Below are 21912 nucleotides of genomic sequence, written 5' to 3' on the forward strand. Positions count from 1 at the left end.
AAAATTGCAGGACACAAAATCAGCACACAGAAATCTGTTGCATTTCTATTCACTAACAGCAAACTAGCCACAAAGCAAATTTTAAAAAAATCTCATTGATCACAGCAACAAAAAGAATAAAATTTTTAAGAATCAACCACGGAGGTGAAAGATTTGTACACTAAAATCTAGAAAAATCTGATGAAAAAAACTAGACACGAGCAAATGGAAACAGATATGCATTTATAAATTGGAAGAATTAATAATGTTAAAATGTCCACACTAGCCAAGCAATCTACACATTCAATGCAATCCCTACTCAATTGCAGTTCATATGGTTTAGCATTGTCCCCACCCAAATCTTATCTTGAACTGTAGTTCCCATAATCTCACATGTCCTGGGAGGGACCCCGTGAGAGTTGATTGAATCACGTGGGCGGTGTGTGAAACAAAAATTCAGAAGAAGAAAGAAAAATCCTCAATTATAGTTAAAGAATTCAGCACCCCTCTCTAATAATTTAAAGAACAAACAAACAGTAAATTAGTGTGTATATAAAAGACTTGAACAACATTATCACTCAACTTGACCTAATACATGTAGTAGAACAATTTATATTCCTTTGGGTACATCCCCAATAATGGGATTGTTGGGTCAAATAATTCTGTTCTAAGTTCTTTGAGGAATCACCACACTGCTTCTACAATGGCTGAACTAATTCATATACCCACCAGCAGTGTATAAGCATACCTTTTTCTCTGCAACCTTGCCAGCGTCTGTGATTTTTTGATTTTTTTAATAATAGATATTCTGACTGGTGTGAGATGGCATCTCATCGTGGTTTTGATTTGCATTTCTCTAATAATTAGTGATGTTGAACATTTTTTCATATTCTTGTTGGCCTCATATATGTCTTCTTTTGAAAAGTGTCTGTTCATGTCATTGCCTACTTTTTAATGGGGTTGTTTTTTTCTTGTAAATTTGTTTAAGTTTCTGATAGATGCTGGATATTAGACTTTGTTGGATGCATAGTTTGGAAAAAATTTCTCCCATTCTGTAGGTTGTCTGTTTACTCTATTGATAGTTTCTTTTGCTGTGCAGAAGCTCTTAAGTGTAATTAGGTTCCATTTGTCAATTTTGGATTTTGTTGCAATTGCTTTTAGCGTCATCATCAAGAAATCTTTGCCTGTTCCTATGTCCAGAATATTATCTCCTAGGTTATCCGCCAGGGTTTTTATAGTTTTAGGTTTACATTTAAATATTTAATCTGAGTCAATTTTTGTATAGGGTGTAAAAAAAGAGGTCCATTTTCAATTTTCTGCATATGGCTAGCCAGTTATCCCAGCACCATTTATCAAATAGGGAGTCCTTTCTCCATTACTGTAGTTATGTAGTACGGTTCGAAGTTGAGTAACATAGTGCCTCTGGCTTTGTTTTCTTATTTTTGCTCAGGATTACTTTGGTTATTTGGGCTCTTTTTTGGTTCCATATGAATTTTAAAATAGTTTTTTCTAATTCTGTGAGGAACTTCATTAGTAGTTTGATAGGAATAACATTTCATCTATAAATTGATTTGGGTAGTATGACTATTTTATTTTATTTTATTTTTGAGAGAGGGTCTCACCCTGTCACCCAGGCTAAAGTGCAGTGACTTGATCTTGGCTCACTGCAGCCTCCATCTCCCAGATTCAAGTGATCCTCTTTCTTCAGCCTCCTGAGTAGTTGGGACTACAGGCATGTGCCACCACATCTGGCTAATTTTTTGTAGAGATGGGGTTTCATCATGTTGCCCAGGCTGGTCTAGAACTCCTGAGCTCAAGTGATCAGCCTGCCTCAGCCTCCAAAAGTGCTAGGATTACAGGTGTGAGCCACCGCACTGGCCTAGTATGACCATTTTACTGATATTGATGCTTCCTATCCATAAGCATGGAATATTTTTCCATTTGTTTGTGTCATCTCTGATTTTTTTGAGCACTGTTTTGTAATTATCTTTGTAGAGATCTTTCTCCTCCCTGGTTAGTTGTATTTCTAAGTACTTTATTCTTTTTGTGGTAATTGTGAATGTAATTGTTTTCCTGTTTTGGCTCACAGCTTGGATGTTGTTGGTGTTAGGAATGCTACCAATTTTTATATGATGATTTTATATCCTAAAACTTTGCTGAAGTTGTTTATAAGAGCAAGGAGCTTTTGGGCTGAGACTATGGGGTTTTTTTAGATGTAAAATTATGTCATCTGCAAACAGGGATAGTTTGACTTCCTTTCTTCCTATTTGTATGCCTTTTCTTTCTCTCTCTCGCCTTATTGTTCTAGCCAGGACTTCTTGTACTATGTTGAATAGGAGTGGTGAGAGAGAGCATCCTTGTCTTGTTCTGGCTTTCAAGGGGAACGCTTCTAGCTTTTCCCCATTTACTATGATATTCACCATGAGCTGGCCATAGGTGGCTCTATTATTTTGAATTATATTCTTTCAAATCCTCATTTATTGATGGTTTTTTAATATGAAGTGATTCTAAATTTTATCAAAAGCCTTTTCTGCATCTATTGAAATAAACATGGGGTTTTTGTTTTTATTTCTGTTTATGTGATGAATCACATTTATCAATTTGTGTATATTGAGCTAATGTTGCATCCCATGGATAAAGCCTATTTGATCATGGTGGATTAGCTTTTTATTGTGCTGCTGAATTTGGTTTGCTAGTAATTTGTTGAGAATTTTTGTATCTATGTTCATCAAACATACTGGCCTGATATTTTTGCTGTTGTTGTGTATGTGCCAGATTTTGGTATAAAGATGATGCTTGCCTCAAAACCCTTCAAAAAATCAATGAATCCAGGAGCTGGTTTTTCGAAAACATCAACAAAACTGATAGACCACTGGCAAGACTAATAAAGAAGAAAAAAGAGAAGAATCAAATAGATGCAATAAAAAATGACAAAGGGGATATCACCACCGATCCCACAGAAATATAAACTACCATCAGAGAATACTATAAACACCTCTACGCAAATAAACTAGAAAATCTAGAAGAAATGGATAAATTCCTCGACACATACACCGTCTCAAGACTAAACGAGGAAGAAGTTGAATCTCTGAACAGACCAATAACAGGCTCTGAAATTGAGGCAATCATTAATAGCTTACCAACCAAAAAAAGTCCAGGACCAGATGGATTCACAGCCGAATTCTGCCAGAGGTACAAGGAGGAGCTGGTACCATTCCTTCTGAAACTATTCCAATCAATAGAAAAAGAGGAAATCCTCCATAACTTATTTTATGAGGCCAGCATCATCCTGATACCAAAGCCGGGCAGAGACACAACAAAAAAAGAGAATTTTAGACCAATATTCTTGATGAACATCGATGCAAAAATCCTCAATAAAATACTGGCAAACCGAATCCAGCAACAAGACAAAAAGCTTATCCACCATGATCAAGTGGGCTTCATCCCTGGGACGCAAGGCTGGTTCAACATACAAAAATCAATAAACGTAATCCAGCATATAAACAGAACCAAAGACAAAAACCACTTGATTATCTCAATAGATGCAGAAAAGGCCTTTGACAAAATTCAACAGCCTTTCATGCTAAAAACTCTTAATAAATTAGGTATTGATGGGATGTATCTCACAATAGTAAGAGCTATCTATGACAAACCCACAGCCAATATCATACTGAATGGGTAAAAACTGGAAGCATTCCCTTTGAAAACTGCCACAAGACAGGGAAGCCCTCTCTCACCACTCCTATTCAACATAGTGTTGGAAGTTCTGGCCAGGGCAAACAGGCAGGAGAAGGAAATAAAGGGCATTCAATTAGGAAAAGAGGAAGTCAAATTGTCCCTGTTTGCAGATGACATGATTGTATATCTAGAAAACCCCATTGTCTCAGCCCAAAATCTCCTTAAGCTGATAAGCAACTTCAGCAAAGTCTCAGGATACAAAATCAATGTGCAAAAATCACAAACATTCTTATACACCAATAACAGACAAACAGAGAGCCAAATCATGAGTGAACTCCCATTCACAATTGCTTCAAAGGAATAAGACACCTAGGAATCCAACTTACAAGGGATGTGAAGGACCTCTTCAAGGAGAACTACAAACCACTGCTCAAGGAAATAAAAGAGGATACAAACAAACGGAAGAACATTCCATGCTCATGGATAGGAAGAATCAATATCGTGAAAATGGCCATACTGCCCAAGGTAATTTATACATTCAATGCCATCCCCATCAAGCTACCAATGCCTTTCTTCACAGAATTGGAAAAAACTACTTTAAAGTTCATATGGAACCAAAAAAGAGCCCGCATTGCCAAGTCATCCTAAGCCAAAAGAACAAAGCTGGAGGCATCATGCTACCTGACTTCAAACTATACTACAAGGCTACAGTAACCAAAACAGCACGGTACTGGTACCAAAACAGAGCTATAGACCAATGGAACAGAACAGAGCCCTCAGAAATAATGCCACATATCTGCAACTATCTGATCTTTGACAAACCTGAGAAAAACAAGAAATGGGGAAAGGATTCCCTATTTAATAAATGGTGCTGGGAAAACTGGTTAGCCATATGTAGAAAGCTGAAACTGGATCCCTTCCTTACACCTTATACAAAAATTAATTCAAGATGGATTAAAGACTTAAACATTAGACCTAAAACTATAAAAACCCTAGAAGAAAACCTAGGCAATACCATTCAGGACATAGGCATTGGCAAGGACTTCATGTCTAAAACACCAAAAGCAATGGCAACAAAAGCCAAAATTGATAAATGGGATCTAATTAAACTAAAGAGCTTCTGCACAGCAAAAGAAACTACCATCAGAGTGAACAGGCAACCTACAGAATGGGAGAAAATTTTTGCAACCTGCTCATCTGACAAAGGGCTAATATCCAGAATCTACAATGAACCCAAACAAATTTACAAGAAAAAAACGAACAACCCCATCAAAAAGTGGGTGAAGGATATGAACAGACACTTCTCAAAAGAAGACATTTATGCAGCCAAAAAACACATGAAAAAATGCTCACCATCACTGGCCATCAGAGAAATGCAAATCAAAACCACAATGATATACCATCTCACACCAGTTAGAATGGCGATCATTAAAAAGCCAAGAAACAACAGGTGCCGGACAGCATGTGGAGAAATAGGAACACTTTTACACTATTGGTGGGACTGTAAACTAGTTCAACAATTGTGGAAGTCAGTGTGGTGATTCCTCAGGGATCTAGAACTAGAAATACTATTTGACCCAGCCATCCCATTATTGGGTATACACCCAAAGGATTATAAATCATGCTGCTATAAAGACACATGCACACGTATGTTTATTGCAGCACTATTCACAACAGCAAAGACTTGGAACCAACCCAAATGTCCAACAATGATAGACCGGATTAAGAAAATGCGGCACATATACGCCATGGAATACTATGCAGCCATAAAAAATGATGAGTTCATGTCGTTTGTAGGGACATGGATGAAGCTGGAAACCTTCATTCTCAGCAAACTATCACAAGGACAAAAAAAACAAACACCGCATGTTCTCACTCATAGGTGGGAATTGAACAGTGAGAACACATGGACACAGGAAGGGGAACATCACACACTGGGTACTGTTGTGGGGTGGGGGTAGGGGGGAGGGACAGCATTAGGAAATATACCTAATGCTAAATGACGAGTTAATGGGTGCAGCACACCAACATGGCACATGTATACATATGTAACAAACCTGCATGTTGTGCACATGTACCCTAAAACTTAAAGTACAATAATAATAAAATTTAAAAAAATAAAAATAAAAATAAAGATGATGCTTGCCTCATAGAATGAGTTAAGGAGTTCTTCCTCCTCAGATTTTTTGGAATAGTTTCTATAGGAATTGTACCAGCTCTTCTTCATACATCTGGTAGAATTCAGCTGTGAATCCATCAGGTCCTGGGCTTTTTTGGTTGGTAAGCTTTTTGTTACTGATTCAATCTGTTTAGGATTTCAATTTCTTCCTGGTTCAATCTTGGGTGGTTGTATGTTTTCAGGAATTTATTCATTTCTTCTAGATTTTCAAGTTTGTGTGCATAGAGGTGATAATAGTAGTCGCTGAGGGATTTTTGTATTTCTGTGGGGTCAGTGGAAATGTCCCGTTTGTCATTTCTAATTGTGTTCCTTTAGATCTTCTCTCTTTTTTCTTTATCAGTCTAGCTAGTGTTCTATCTTATTAATTTTTTAAAAGAACCAATTCCTGGATTTGTTGCTCTTTTGTATGGTTTTTCACATAGTAATTTCCTTCAGTTCAACTCTGATTTTGGTTTTCTCTTGTCTTCTGCTAGCTTTGGAGTTGGTTTTCTCTTGTTTCTTCAATTCCTCTAGTGGTGATGTTAGGTTGTTAATTTGACATCTTTCTAACATTTTGACTTGGAAGTGTAGTGCTATAAACTTCCCTGTTAACACTACCTTAGCTGTGTCCCAGAGATTCAGGTATGTTTTATCTCTGTTCTCATTAGTTTAAAAGAATTTATTAATTTCTGTCATAATTTCATTATTTACCCCAAAGTCATAAAGAGCAGATTGTTTAATTTCCATGTAATTTTATGGTTTTAAATGATTTTCTTAATACTGATTTCTGTTTTTATTACACTGAAGTCAAGAATGTGGTTTGTATTTTTTTTTTAATTTGCTAAGGATTGTTTTATATCTGATTATGTGGTTGACTTTAAAGTACATGACATGTGGCTATGAGAAGAAGGTATATTCCATTGTTTTGAGGTGGAGAGTTGTGTACATATCTATTAGGTCCATTTTATCAAGGGTTGACTTCAAGTCCTTAATATCTCTGTTAATTTTCTGCCTTGATGATCTGTTTCATGTAGTGGGGTGTTGAAGTTATCCCACTATTATTGTGTGGGAAACTAAGTCTCTTTGAAGGTCTCTAAGAACTTTCTTTAGGAATCTGGGTGTCTCTGTGTTGGGTGAGTATATATTTAGGATAGTTAGGTCTTCTTATTAAATTGAACCCTTACAAGCTTCTTCTTATTACAACCCTTACAACCCTTCTTATTAAAGTGAACCCTTACAAGCTCTGTAAAGCTCTCCTTTGTCTTTTCTTTTTCATCTTATTGGTTTAAAGTCTCTTTTGCCTGAAATTAGTATTGCAACCCATGCTTTTTTTTCATTAATTTAGTAGATTTTTCTCCATTCCTTTATTGTGAGTCTATGGGTGTTACTGCATGTGAGATGGGTCACTTGAAGACAGCATACCACTGGGTCTTGTTTCTTTATCTAGCTTGCCACTTTGTGCCTTTCATTTGGGGCATTTAGCCCATTTACATTCAGAATTAGTATTGATATGTGCAGATTTAATCCTGTCACCATGTTGTTAGTTGGCTATTATACAGACTTGTTTGTGTGGTTGCTTTACAATGTTACTGGTCTGTGTACTTAAGTGTGTTTTTGTAGTGGCTGATAACAGTCTTTCCTTTCCATATTTAGCACCCCTTTCAGGATCACTTGTAAGGCTGATCTGCTGGTAACAAATTCCCTCAGCATTTGCTTGCCTGAAAAGGATCTTATTTATCCTTCACTTATGAAGCTTAGTTTGGCTGGATATGAAATTCTTGGTTGGAAATTATTTCTTTAAGAGTGCAGAATATAGGCTTCCAATCTTTTCTGGCTTGTAGGAATTCTGCTGAAAATTCTACTGTCAGCCAAGCTTTTTAAAACAATCAGCTTTCACCTAAACTAATAGAGTGAGCACTCACTTATTGCTGTGGGGAGGACACCAAGCCATTCATGAGGAATCTTCCTCCATGACCCTATACCTAGCATTAAGCCTCATGTCCAACATTGGGAGTCCAATTTCAACATGAAATTTTGAGGGTACAAACATCCAAATTATATCAGATGGGGTTATGACTTGATAAACCCATTCTAAGTTGAAAATATCATAAGTGAAAAAGACATTTCATATACCTAACCTACCAAACAACATAGCTTAGCCTAGCCCATGTTAAACATGATCAAAATACTTATATTAGCCTATAGGTGGACGCGTCATTTAACCCAAATCTATTTAATAATAAAATATTGATAATCCCATGTAATTGATTGAATGTTGTAAAAACTGAACAACAGAATTGTTATATGGGTACTTGAAGTGTGGTTTCTATTGAATATGTATTGCTTTCTCACCATCACAAATCAAAACATTATTAAGTAGGCTGGGCTCAGTGGCTCATGCCTGTAATCCCAGCACTTTGAGAGACCAAGGTGGGTGGATCATCTGAGGTCAGGAGTTTGAGACCAGCCTGGCCAACATGGTGAAACCCCATCTCTACTAAAAATACAAAAATTAGCCAGGTGTGGTGGTGAGTGCCTGTAATCCCAGCTACTCAGGAGGCTGAGGCATGAGAATCACTTGAATCCGGGAGGTGGAGGTTGCAGTAAGCCAAGGTCATGCCATTGCACTCCAGTCTGGCCAAAAAGAGTGAAACTCCATCTCAAAAAAAAATAATAATAATTAAGTAGACCCACTATAGGTCAGGGACTGTCTATATTTTCCAGTGTACATGAAACATTTATGATATAGACCATATTCTGGGTAATAAAACAAGTCTGAAAATGTTTAAAAGGATTGAAATCTATAATTAAACTTGATATTAGTAGCAAAGTATCTGGAAAATATCTAAATAATTGAAAATTAAATAAGGATATATATGTGAATGAATGGACAAAGGATATGTATTAATACTGGATAATCAAAATGGTGGTCTGGAATTTGCTCTTTTTGTTGCCTACTACAGAGTCATCATACACCCAATCTCCCTGATAACAGTTCCCCAATTTACTCAGATATTATACAACATTGCTTGATCTCACAGATGTTGGCTTCTCCACAAATCCCAGAGGATAAAGAACAATCAGTCTCTGTGAGTAATTTAAGTAATCCTCTTTCCCATGCCAGATACTCATTTTCCATCCTCACTTGCATTTAAAGGGGGTTCTGTGAGAAATTTAAGTTAGAAGTAAAGGAAAATCATCTAGATTGGTGACGTAGGGTTCTAGGAAAGATTTTTCTTATAGCACAAAAAGAAAAAGTCTCACAAAGTCAAATCCTTTTTTTGTTCTGAGCCTTCTTTTCTGTCTTAAGGCAGCATGTGCATGTGATATCTGCTGCAATAAAATTTGTCAACTGGCAACCATGAGGCAACAGCTTGGGGACCAAAAACAAAACAAAAAAAAAACCTACTCTAAGAATGGCAGAGTAGAATGATAGCTAGAGCCTAGTCCTTAATACATTTTTAAGCTGCCACACCCATCTTAAAACTCCTTAACCCTGGATTAAGTATTAAGTAAATAGGAGATATACTTGTGTTTTAAGCCATAGGCCAACAAGTTCTCATTTCCTGTGGTCAAATAAAACTATGATCTTTGAATTTTTTTTTTCTTTTCACTAGAAAGGGAAAAATCATTTAACATAAATTATCTCACCCATCCTACTCTCTGTTTCTGTCCCCTACTACACAGCTATACTTTCAGTTTTAGAGGAAATATGCCTCCCTTTCTTACCAAAGCAAAGACCTCCATTAGGGCTCTGTGGCTCTTCTTTGCCGCTCCCTTCAGAAACTTGTGTCTTCTAGCACTTCCAATTACTGAACTCTCTTTCTATGGCTTTTATTACTGTTTCCTTTTTGGCTTAATTCAGTTGACTTCTCACTGGATAGAATGTATCTCTTTGTCTCTTACCTCAAATTAGTGGTCTATGCTTGTTGTTCTATATCCCCCTCTACTAACTTGTTCCTCCTTCTCCGTAATATTCAATTCCTTCTCTTTTTCCTAATTATTCAAATAAACCTCCAAATACTTGTTTGCCATAGTTGATTTTTACTTCTATATTTATCACTTTTATTTCTATAATATATAATTTTTCATCTAAAAACTCCTTAACATTGACTTTATATTATTCTGAATCTTCTCCTGTGTTACTAATTGCTTTTCATTGTTGCCAAGAATATACTATTCTCTTATTCTCTGCCTGTGGCTATTCCCCATAATGCAATTCTTGGCCTTCTGCTGCTTCCTTCTTTCCTCTAAAGATTTTATACCTTATGGTTGTAATAATCATACAAATGTAGGTGTTTGCCAGATCTATATCTCTAGTCCTGATCTCTTTTAAATTCTCATTGTCATTTCTCCAATGCATTCTAGAAAATCATTAGTCTAGTCAACACATTTAAAAGTCAACTCATCCTCATCCCCAAACCTGACTTCATTCATTATTTTCCTACATCTATTAAGGGTACTACTATTGTACCAGCCATCAAACTTCACATTTTAAATTCACCTTCAACTATTCCCTCTCTATTCTTTATATAAAAACATGTGTGAATTATAATCAAATCATAATTTGAAAATTTTTATCCTATTTTAGCTCTTTATCAGCTTCCACCTATAATAATTCAATAGCTTTGGTTCTCTTACCTTCTAATTTCTGTCCCTCCAAAGAATTTAAAACTATAGTGCCACCACCAGAAGCATATTTCTAAAGCATTATTTTCACCAGATCATACTTAAAATAGTCTCGCATTACCTGCTGGATTTTTGAATACAAAAGCAACTTCAAGGACTTAAAACCCGGCATAGCAGGAAACCTTTGGAACCCCATAAGAGCAGAAGCCTAAGATTACTAAATATTTTCTATACAACACCTGCAGACACCCAATAGAGAGCTTAAATTAATTGTAGCTTTGATTAGACTATTGGCCAAACGTAATAAAGATGGAACTTCATTTTCTCAACTGTGTACTTATGCAAGAAACAGGGTTCCTTAATTCTTGGCAAGTATGCCATCAACCATCTTGATATTAAAAATAAGCCTTCAAGTTTATTTAATAAACTTTCCTTCCTACTATAAGCGCTAGATCAAGCTTTGTACTTTTGACCCACAATAGTGTTTCAAAGCCTATATTCAGACACATATTTACAATTTTCAATTTTGAAATTGGATCCCCTATTTCACCTAATGTAACAAGTATGAAATCCAACTTTTTCTTAGTTTGTCTTCAGTTGTCATGATGTGATCTCTATAGATCAGACAAGTTATTAAGAATTAATAAAGAGCATTTATAATTTTGTATGTATTGAGCTTTATTAACAAAATATTAACCCAAGCCCTTTAGTTCAATTATGTTCATTGTGCTCTAAAATGCTAAGAAATATGCCAATGTGTCAAACATGCAAATATATGCAAACCATAATTTTTCTACTTTGCACCAAATAGGTCTCAGCCTCTGATTAGTTCAAACGAAAGAAACTAACTCATTGTGTTCCATTGTCCAGGATGGAGAGGACTGCTCCAAAATTTTCTGAATTTATAATGAAGACAATGTTCATAGCCTCTATCCCTGGGGTTCACCTTGATTTTACTGACTTTGTTTATATTTTCCAAACTATTTATTTTGCATTTTGTAAATAGTAACACAATTTCAAAACAGTAACACAATTTTATTTCTAGGACTAGTTTCCAAGGTTGGAAGTTAGTTTATAGGAGTTGGTAACAGACTTTATTTCAAGGACAGGGAAGTTGGAATAATGGGAAATAACAGATTGTGAGTTTAGAGGCCTGAGTCTTCTTCAGGACTCTGTAAGTAACCAACACTGTGACACAGGCCAATGATTTTTCAATGTGCACAGAATCACTTGTGACATTTGTTAAAACAAAGATTATGTGACTCCATTTCTAGAGTAGCTTTAGGATGAGGGCCAGAAATCTGCACATTAAGCAAGTTCTCCAAGAGCTAAGACAAGTATTCTTGTGACTGCACTTTGAGAATCACTGACTTAAGCAAATTGATTCTCCTGGGCTTCAATTTCTGTATCTGTAAAATGAGGGAGCTTGATTAGATGACAGTTGGGGATATTTACAACTCTTCACACTTCAAGACTCAAAGGGTTTCCTATTTTTGGGAATGAAGTCTTGATCAATACAACATGGGTGGCACTCAAGTGACTCAACCTCTCTTCTTTCATCAGTGTGTAGCCTGAAGGAGTATTTTCTATTTCTGCACCTTCTATTATCTTTTTGTACCCACGTATTACCTCAAAGATAGCCTTTTATGACTAACTTCAAACCTTGCCCATCACAGAAGTTGACAAGAGAAAGAAGCAATAGAGACTATCTAATACAACTCCCCACTCAATGCAGAAAGACTACCACACCCAATCATATCCAGAATAGATGGTCTGTGGTTCTCTACTTCCACTACGGGGAATTCATTACCTCGAAACATGGAAATGCCTTTCTTCTCTTAGATTAAAAACTCTTGTTGGAGGTTCTATTCATATGTTCTGGTTCTGATCTAAGATTCTGTGTAGAATAAATATAATATCTCACTCATGTGATAACCATTTGAATATAATCTTTGTTCCACACCCAGTTTCAACTCTTTCCATACAGTATTTATATCTAGTAGCCCTTCAATGTATCTCTCCTAAAATATGTGCTCAGCTGTGGTCTGGGCAGTACCATTTATAGTAGGACCATGAAAAACTGAGTAGGGTATAGTGGGGGGGGAACATATTTTCAACTCATATCACAGAAAATGGGGAAATACCCTAATATATTGTTTCAAGTTAAGGTTATGTGCTACCTCAGATCCATATGCTTACCTGTTTTCCTCCTGGAACAGCACTAGAGAAAGTCTGTAATATTTCTTTTTTTTTTTTTTTTTTTGAGAAAGAGTCTCGCTCTGTCACCCAGGCTGGAGTGCAGTAGTGCAATCTTGGCTCACTGCAACCTCCGCCTCCCAGGTTCAAGCAATTCTCCTCCCCTCTCCTGAGTAGCTGGGATTACAGGCATGAGCCACCATGACCGGCTAACTTTTTTTTTGTATTTTTAGTAGAGATGGGGTTTCACCATGTTGGTCAGGCTTGTCTTGAACTCCTGACCTCGTGATCTGCCTGCCTCAGCCTCCCAAAGTGCTGGGATTGAAAGCCTGTAATAATTCTAAGGTCATGTAGGCAGATCACTACTGCCTTTATCATCTCTGCAGACCAAAGGGCTCTATGTAGCAGTTGTTGTAGTTTTTTCTTGTTACTGATGAGGATTCACCAACACAACCTTATCTTATACCCACAATCCATGGCTTTTATTTCTTTCCAAGATGCTTCCCTATTGCCACTGAGAAAACTGAATAGGTGCTGTTTGACATGTTTAGTGTCCTGTGAGGTCATTTTTTTTAATCAAGAGGGAATAAGATTTGATTAATAAATTCATGTTTCATCTACTACCACAATCACCACTTTCACCAGATAGCTGAAAATAAAGAAATATTATCTTCAGAGAAATAACAGAGATTACAGCTGATGTTTTAACATACGCAACAAGAGACATAAGGCAATGAATGGCAGTTTTAAGGTGGTGAAAGGGGAAAATACTGTTAATTTTTTTTTTTTTAAGACAGAGTCTTGCATTGTCGCCCACGCTGGAGTGCAGTGGCTTGACCTCAGCTCACTGCAAGCTCCGCCTCTGGAGTTCACACCATTCTTCTGCCTCAGCCTCACGAGTAGCCGGGACTACAGGCGCCTGCCACCACGCCCAGCTAAATTTTTGTATTTTTAGTAGAGATGGGGTTTCACCATGTTAGCCAGGATGGTCTCTATCTCCTGATTTCATGATCCGCCTGCCTCTGCCTCCCAAAGTGCTGGGATTACAGGCGTAAGCCACCATGCACAGCCAAGATAGATATTTTATACCTGGCAAAAGTTTTCTTCAGAAAATATTTTTCTAACAGTCTCTTCAATAAATGTTGAAAAAACTGGATATCCACATACAGAAGAATGAAATTGGACACTTGTCTCACACTATATAAAAAATAAACTCAAAATGGATTAAAGACTTAAATATCAAGACTGAAACTGTAACACAACTAGAAGAAAACATGGGAAAACTCCACAACATTGGTCTGGGCAATGAGTTTTTGGATATGACCCGGAAGGCACAAGCAACAAACACAAAAACAGACAAATGGGATTGTATCAAACTAAAACGTTTCTGAACAGCAAAGGCAATAATTAACAAAGTGAAGAGACAACCCATACAATGGGAAAAAATATTTGAAAATCAAACATCTGGTAAGAGACTAACATCCAAAAGTATAAGGAACTCAAACAATTCAATAGCAAGAAAACAAATTACCTGATTTTCAAATGGGCAAAATGGGCAAAGGGACTGAACAGACATTTCTCAAAGAAAGACAAACAAATGGCCAACAAGTACATGAAAAATGCTTAGGCCGGGCGCAGTGGATCACACCTGTAATCCCAGCACTTTGGGAGACTGAGGCGGGCAGATCACTTGAGGTCACGAGTTCAAGATCAGCTGGGTCAACATGGTGAAACCCTGACTCTACTAAAAATACAAAAATTAGCTGGGTATGATGGTTAATACTGAGTGTCAACTTGATTGGATTGAAGGATGCGATATTGATCCTGGTTGTGTCTGTGAGGGTGTTGCCAAAGGAGGTTAACATTTGAGTCAGTGGGCTGGGAAGGCAGATCCACCCTTAATCTGGGGGGCACCATCTAATCAGCCACCAGCGAATATAAAGCAGGCAGAAAAACGTGAAGCAACGAGATGGGCCTAGCCTCCCAGCCTACATCTTTATCCAGTGCTGGATGCTTCCTGCCCTTGAACATCAGACTCGAAGTTCTTCAGTTTTGGGACTTGGACAGGCTCTCCTTGCTCCTCAGCTTGCAGACAACCTATTGTGGGACCTTGTGATGGTGTAAGTTAGTACTTAATAAACCCTTTAAAAGAGAGTTTATTAAGTACTAACTTACACCATCACAAGGTCCCACAATAAGTTATCTATCTATCTATCTATCTATCTATCCATCTATCTATCTCTATCCTATTAGTTCTGTCCCTCTAAGAGAACCATGACTAATGCCCTGAGTGTGGTGGTGCATGCTCATAATCCTAGCTACTTGGGAGGCTGAGGCAGGAGGACTGCTTGAACCCGGGAGGCAGAGGTTGAAGTGAGTTGAGATTGTGCCACTGCACTCCAGCCTGGAGGACAGAGTGAGACTCCATCTCAAAAAAAAGAAAAGAAAAATGCTTAGCATCACTAATCATTAGTCACTAATCATTAGGGAAATGCAAACTAAAATCACAATGAGATATCACCTCATATCTGTTAGAATGGGTTTTACCAAAAAGATAAAAGATGACAAGTGTTGGTAAGGATGTGGAAAAAAGGGAATTCTTATACATTGTTGGTGGGAATTTAAATTAGAATGGCTATTATGGAAAAAGGTATGGAGATTCCTCAAAAAACTAAAAACAGAACTACCATACAATCCAGTAATCCCACTTTTGTGTATATATCCAAAGGAGATTATCTATCTATCTATCTATCTATCTATCTATCTATCTATCTATCTAATCAATCTGTTAAAGGGATATCTGTACACCATTTTCAATGCAGTATTATTGAGAATAGCCAAGATATGGAATAAAGCTAAGTGTCCACCAGCAGATGAATATATTAAGAAAATGTTGTTTATATACACAATATAATACTACACAGCCTTAAAAAATGGGGGAAATTTTGTCACTTGCAATGACATGGATGAACCCAGAGGACATTATGCTAAATGAAATAAGCCAGGCACAGAAGGACAAATTCCACATAATCTCGCTTATATGTAGAATTTTAAAAAGCTGAACTCTTAGAAGTAGAGAGAGGAATGGTTATTACCAGAGGCTGAGAGATGGGGAAGGAGAAAATGGAGAGTTGTTGATCAAAGGGTACAAAATCTCAGATAGACAGAAGGAATAGGTTCTGAAACCTGTTGCACTTTAGAGCAACTATATATAATGATGTATATTTCCAAATAACTTAGAAAGTAAATGTCAAACGTCTCACCATAAAAAATGAGAGGTAAGCCCGGTGACGGCTATGTTATTTAGCTTGATTAAACCATTCCATATTATATACCTATGTCAAAATGTCATAATGTACCCCATAAATGTATACAATGATGATTTGTCAGTTAAAAATAACACTAGTAATAGAAATACTTTTCTAAATAAGGACATTTTTAGACAAAAAAAGAGATGAGAATATTTATTGCCAGAATAACCATACTACAAGAAATGTTTAATGAATTTCTTTAGACTGAAGGCCAATGATCTCAGATGGAAGCAAGAAATTGCAGAAAGAAACAGAATTGAAAAGAGTAAATATGGAGGTAAATATAAAATAAAAATTTTTACTTTGTAAAAAAGACTAAAGCAAATTATGGGATTTATAGCATATATAAAAGTAAAATATATATGAACAATAGCAAAAAAAAGACCAGGAGAAATTGAAAGCATCTGAAATTATTTGTAAAGTGGCAAAATTCTAATTCAAGGTAGTCTGCATTAAGTTAAGGATGCATACTTTAACATATAGCATAAGCACTGAAAGGAAATACAAAACTGTATTAATAAAAAGCCAATAAAACACATAAAATAGAATGAGAAACATGCTTGAATAATCTAAAAGAAGGCACGAAAGAAACAACAAAGGAACCAAACAAAATGGGCATCAGAGAAAGCAAAATGATAGACTTAAACCCAACCATGTGAGTAACTACTTTAAGTGTAAAAGTGAACAAAAACTCTAAATCACACAATTAAAAGAGGGAGGTTGTGAGAGTGGATTTTTTAAAAAAAATCTGTGACTCAATATATGCTATCTACAAAGGGCAAACTTTCAATATAAGGATACAGACAGAAAAAAAGTAAAAAGATGAGAAAATATAAATGACATAGGCACTAATACTAAGGAAGGATACACTATAATGATAAAAGGATCAACATATCAGGAAGACATGACAAGCCTATATGTATATGCACCTAATATCATGGTTTAAAATGTATGATGCAAAACTGACAGAACTAAAAGGAGAAATAGACTGACCCACAGTTGTAATTGGAGGTTTTCACATTCTCTGAGATAAAGCAAGAAGATATCAATTCTATCAGTAAAATATTTGAAAAACTCTTATTAACAAACTTGATCAAATTAATATTTATAAACAGACTACTAACAACTGAAGAACAAACTTTTCAAATATACATAAATTATTAACAATGTAAACCATATGCTTTATTCTTTAGGTAATTCTTTTTATATTTCAAAGGATTGATTCACTCAGAATATGTTCCCTGGCCATAGTGAAAATTAACTATAACTCAATATCAAAAAGATAATTAAAATTGCCAACATTTGGGGGTTTTTGGGTTATCAACACATTTCTAAATAGACCATGAGTCACAGAAGAAATCGCAATGGGCATTAGGAAATATTCTGAAGCATAAATAATGAAAATATATCAAAATCTGTGAAATGATGCTAAAACAGAGTTTACAGGGTAAGGTACTGGCTTTAAATGCTTATATTAAAAAAATAAAAGCTTTAAAGAATGATCTCGAGTGTCTAGTAAAAAAAAAAAAAGGATTCTCAAAGAAAGAAGGTAGGGAACTGTGGTGACAGCAGAGACGAGGCTCTCAGATCCCCTGTCAGTGTCAGTGAAGACAGATAGCCTTGGCTGTCACAGATAGCCCCTGGCTGTCCAGCTCCCTTGGGTTTGTCTCAATTGCAGAGAGCCTCCTCACCCAAGGCTATGCCCTTCTCAGTGACTGAGTGAGGTGAAAGTATAAAATCCCAGGTATTCCAGACCAGTGCAGGACACCTCTGACAGCTAAATACTGTTACAGCTCCCTGTAGTGCTGTTTAAGCTTTTTCAGGCCTCAGTCACAGTTGAACTTCTCCCTCTGACCAGTGGAGATGAAGCTTCCTCCCTTCCCCAGGAATTCATCTCTAATAAATACCCTGTACACCAAACCCCATCACAGGGTCTGCTTTCAGAGGCAGACTTTCAACAGAATAACAAAAATAAGAGCAGAAATCAATGGAAAAAGATAGATCTACATGACAGAAAATCAACAAAACTAAAAGTGTGTGTTCTTTGAAAGGTCAAAAACATTAATAAACATCTAGCCAGGCTCATTTAGAAGAAAAGGAGAGGGAAAAAGCACTCAATAAAAATTGTTTGTTTTACATTGATACCATCAAAATATAGGACATTTTCATCCTCACAAGAATCACTCATGTTGCCCTTGCACAGCCACAACCACCTCCCTCTCCTCACCCCCTGTCCCTAGTGCGTGGAAACCACTAATCAGTTCCCCATTCTGTAATTTTGTCTTTTCAAGAATATTATATAAATGAAATCATAGAGAATGATTTTTGTGATTTTTTTTCTTCACTCAACATAATTCCCTGGAGATTCATCCAAATTATTGTGTGTATTAGTAGTTCATTTCTTTTTTATTGCTGAGTAGTTTCTCACGTTATGGATCTACCAGTTCACTTAACATATACCTGTTGAAGGACATCTGCATTGTTTCCAGTTTTTGGCTCTTAGTAATAAAGCTGTTATGAACAATTATAGACAGAGTTTTCAAAACGTGAGTCTTACATTTTCTGCGGTAAATGCTCAAGAGTGCAATTGCTAGGTCATATGGTGGTTGCATGGTGCTGTGGGCTGAATTTTGTTTCCTCAAAATTCATATGTTGAATCCTTAACCTCTACTGCCTCATAATATGACTGTATTTGGTGATAGGGACTTTAAAGCGGTAATCAATGTAAAATGAGATCATATCATTCGGTCTAATCTGATAACACTGGTGTCCTTATAAGAAGAGGATATTAGGACACAGACAACACAGACTGGGAGTGACCATGTGAAGACACAGCGAGAAGGCAGCCAACTGCAAGCCAAGGAAAGAGGCCTCAGAAGAAACCAAACCTGTTGACACCTTGTTCTTGGACTTCTAGGCTCCAGAACTGTTAGAAAATAAATTTCTGTTACTGAAGCCACCCAGTCTGTGGCATTTTGTATGATAGCCCAAGCAAACAAATATACATGATTAGTTTTACAAGAAACTGACAAAGTGTTTTACAGAGCTGCTGTATCATTTCATATTTTCACTAGCGATGTATAAAGGGATCCAGCATAAAGAGGATCCAGTTCTCTGCATTTGGATCCAATGTGTAAAGAGGGATCCAGTTCTCTGCATCCCTCCAGCATTTGGTATTGCCAGTTTTTTATTATTATTATTTTAGCCATTCTGATAGGTATGTAAGTGATAGGTTATTGTTTTAATTTGCATTTCCCAAATGACTAATTATATTGAACATGTTTTCATATGCTTATTTTCCATCTGCATACCCTCTTTGGTGAAATATCTCTTCATGTCTTTTGACCACTTTCTAAATAGACTTTTTGTTTGTTCTTACTGTGAAATGTCGAGAGTTCTTTATACATTCCAGATATTAGTTCTTTTTAGGACATGGTCTACAAATATTTTCTTCCTGTTTATAACTTGTCTTTTGATTCTTTTAACAGAGTCTTTTGCAGAGCAAATATTTTTAATTTTGATGAGCTCCAATTAATCCATTTTTCCGTTTATAGATCATGCTTTTAGTGTTAAGTACAAGAATTTCCTATCTAGGTCCCAAAGATTTTCTTCCCTTTTTTTCTATAAAAGTTTTATGGTTTTACATTTCACTTTTAACTCTACAATCTATTTTGAGTTAATTTTTGTATAAAGTATACAGTTTAGGTCAAGGATCACTTTTTGAAAAAGCTACTCTTCCTCCACGGAATTGGATTATCAGATTTTGAATGGGAAGTGTGACTCAAAAGGCTAAGAATAATTGTTTTACATAGAAGAGCCTCCAGGAAGCTTTCTAGACTTTATTAAGGTAATATAAGCACACTTGAGTCTCTTAGACAACTTCATGATCTGCCTTAAGACAATGTACATGAGGCCTCTTCTGTCCTCTTTAGCTGAAGATGCAGAAGAATGCAATAAGCATGTTCCTAGATTCAAAATTTTCCTTAGTTATGCTTATTGGATCATGACACTCTTTCTCTGCTCTGATTAGTAATTATGTTTCTCAGGGAATAAAGCTTGGTTGACTTGTCTGAATTCCTGTGTTAAACCTCTTGTCTACCTGAACTCAAGGAACCAGTCCAATGATTTAAACCCAAACTGCCTCTTTTGAATCCAGTCTCTTGTCTGCTGGACCAATAGATACTCCTAAATTGGATCCCCAGCATCTCTTAGCCACTTCTGCACTTGGTTCACCCACACCCTTTTATAAAGTCATGGGTTCTTCCATGGCTGATCTTCTTTGCCCTGAAATCAGTATAATTATGTCACTTAGCAGAGGGAAAGGGAGCGAGCTCCACATTTGATCATAGAACACAGACGGAGGGCTTCATTAGTTCTGTATACTACATGTTTCTCTTTTGTCTGGACACATGGAAGAATTGTGCTGCCTTGCCTCTTTGGAGTGTAGCTAACTATGTGAATTGCTTTGATCAATAAAACATAAGCTGAAGTGAGGTGTGCCATTTCCTGGTAGAAGCCATTAAGAACTCACGTGCTTCACTTTTTCTCCTCTATATAGATCAGTGATGTTCTGGATAGTAGAGGTTCCATCAGCCTGCAAGCCTAAATGAAAACAGTATGAAACAGAACGTGTTCCATGATTGAGAGTAAAACCCTGTTGTTTTAAACCACTAAGATTTCAGTTTTTGATATTTGTTTGTCACTACTGCATAATTTTGTATTTCTTTATTGATATAATCCCAGTGGTATTATACATATTTAATTATAATAATTCATTAACTGGAAATCCAGATTTGAATTAATCTAAATACCTTTGTAAGTCTATGCATACAAATGAATTTGCTAATTAAAAAAAAGATTATTGTCACACCATGTTCATGAATTAAAGTTTTAAAAACACAGTTTCAACATGTAGATCAGCAACAGCATTCCATGGAATAGGATACACGCACATCTAAATTCATTTCTGGCTCCAAGTCAGGACTTAATATTTTTTGAATAGCTGTGATCCACAAAAGGGAGATGAAGCGATTATACAGCAAAATGCTGATCAGAATAGCTAAGAAGATATTTCAACTGTTTGACAACAGCTTAACAACAAATAATTTAACGAAAGTGTGTGCCCGCTGAGCAAGGTGCTGGATGTATAATGTGAGGAAAACAGGGCCCTAAGCACAGTAGCCTTTGGATGAGGCAGATACAAAAGTGATTATGACAGCAGGGGCATGTCCAGGGTTCAGCCAAAGCTCAAAGAAGAGGGAAATGTCATAATATCCAAGTTTATTTTCAATGGGAGAAACCCATTTTCACTCACTTTCCCATCAGAAAGTTATGCTCTTGATTAAGCAGCGCAAAATTTAATTCCTCTCTTCTCAATAGTATACCTTGAACAGAGAAGTCAGCCAGAGAACACAGTGTACTCAGGTTAAAGAGCCAGAAAAGTGCAAGGTCCCACAGCAAAGACACGAAGTCCTTCCTCACTAGCAAGTAATTAGAGATGGGCTTTTCGAAGAGTTCTTTGAAAGTGACAAAATCTCTATAGCTGCTGTTGATGCCTGGACTTGTTTAAAGTGAACTTTGAGCAAGTGTATAGGCACAGGCAGATTTTCCATGGCTTTAGGGACCTCACCGGTGAAAACCATGGGGTTCATACAGGACAATCAGCATATCTAACATAGGCAAAGTACAGCACCCAGTCTGGGAATGTGACAGAGCCTATTTTTATTTAGACAGAGCAGCCTGGGGTTTTTCAGTGATTCTTTAGTGAGGAGGGAGGGAATATATAATAGTGTATGTGTACGTATAATTATACTGCATAGTTATGCTTAAATTTGCAGTCAGGTCTAGAATTTCGGTTTATCATTAACGAGTCCTACTTCTGTCTTCATACAAATTGAAGAACCATTCCAGGAAATGTTAGAGGTGGCTTGGGTTGAACTGACCTGAATATTACACACAGTA

The sequence above is a fragment of the Pan paniscus genome, chromosome 4, assembly GCF_029289425.2.
Source record: "Pan paniscus chromosome 4, NHGRI_mPanPan1-v2.0_pri, whole genome shotgun sequence".
Taxonomy (NCBI): Eukaryota; Metazoa; Chordata; class Mammalia; order Primates; family Hominidae; genus Pan; species Pan paniscus.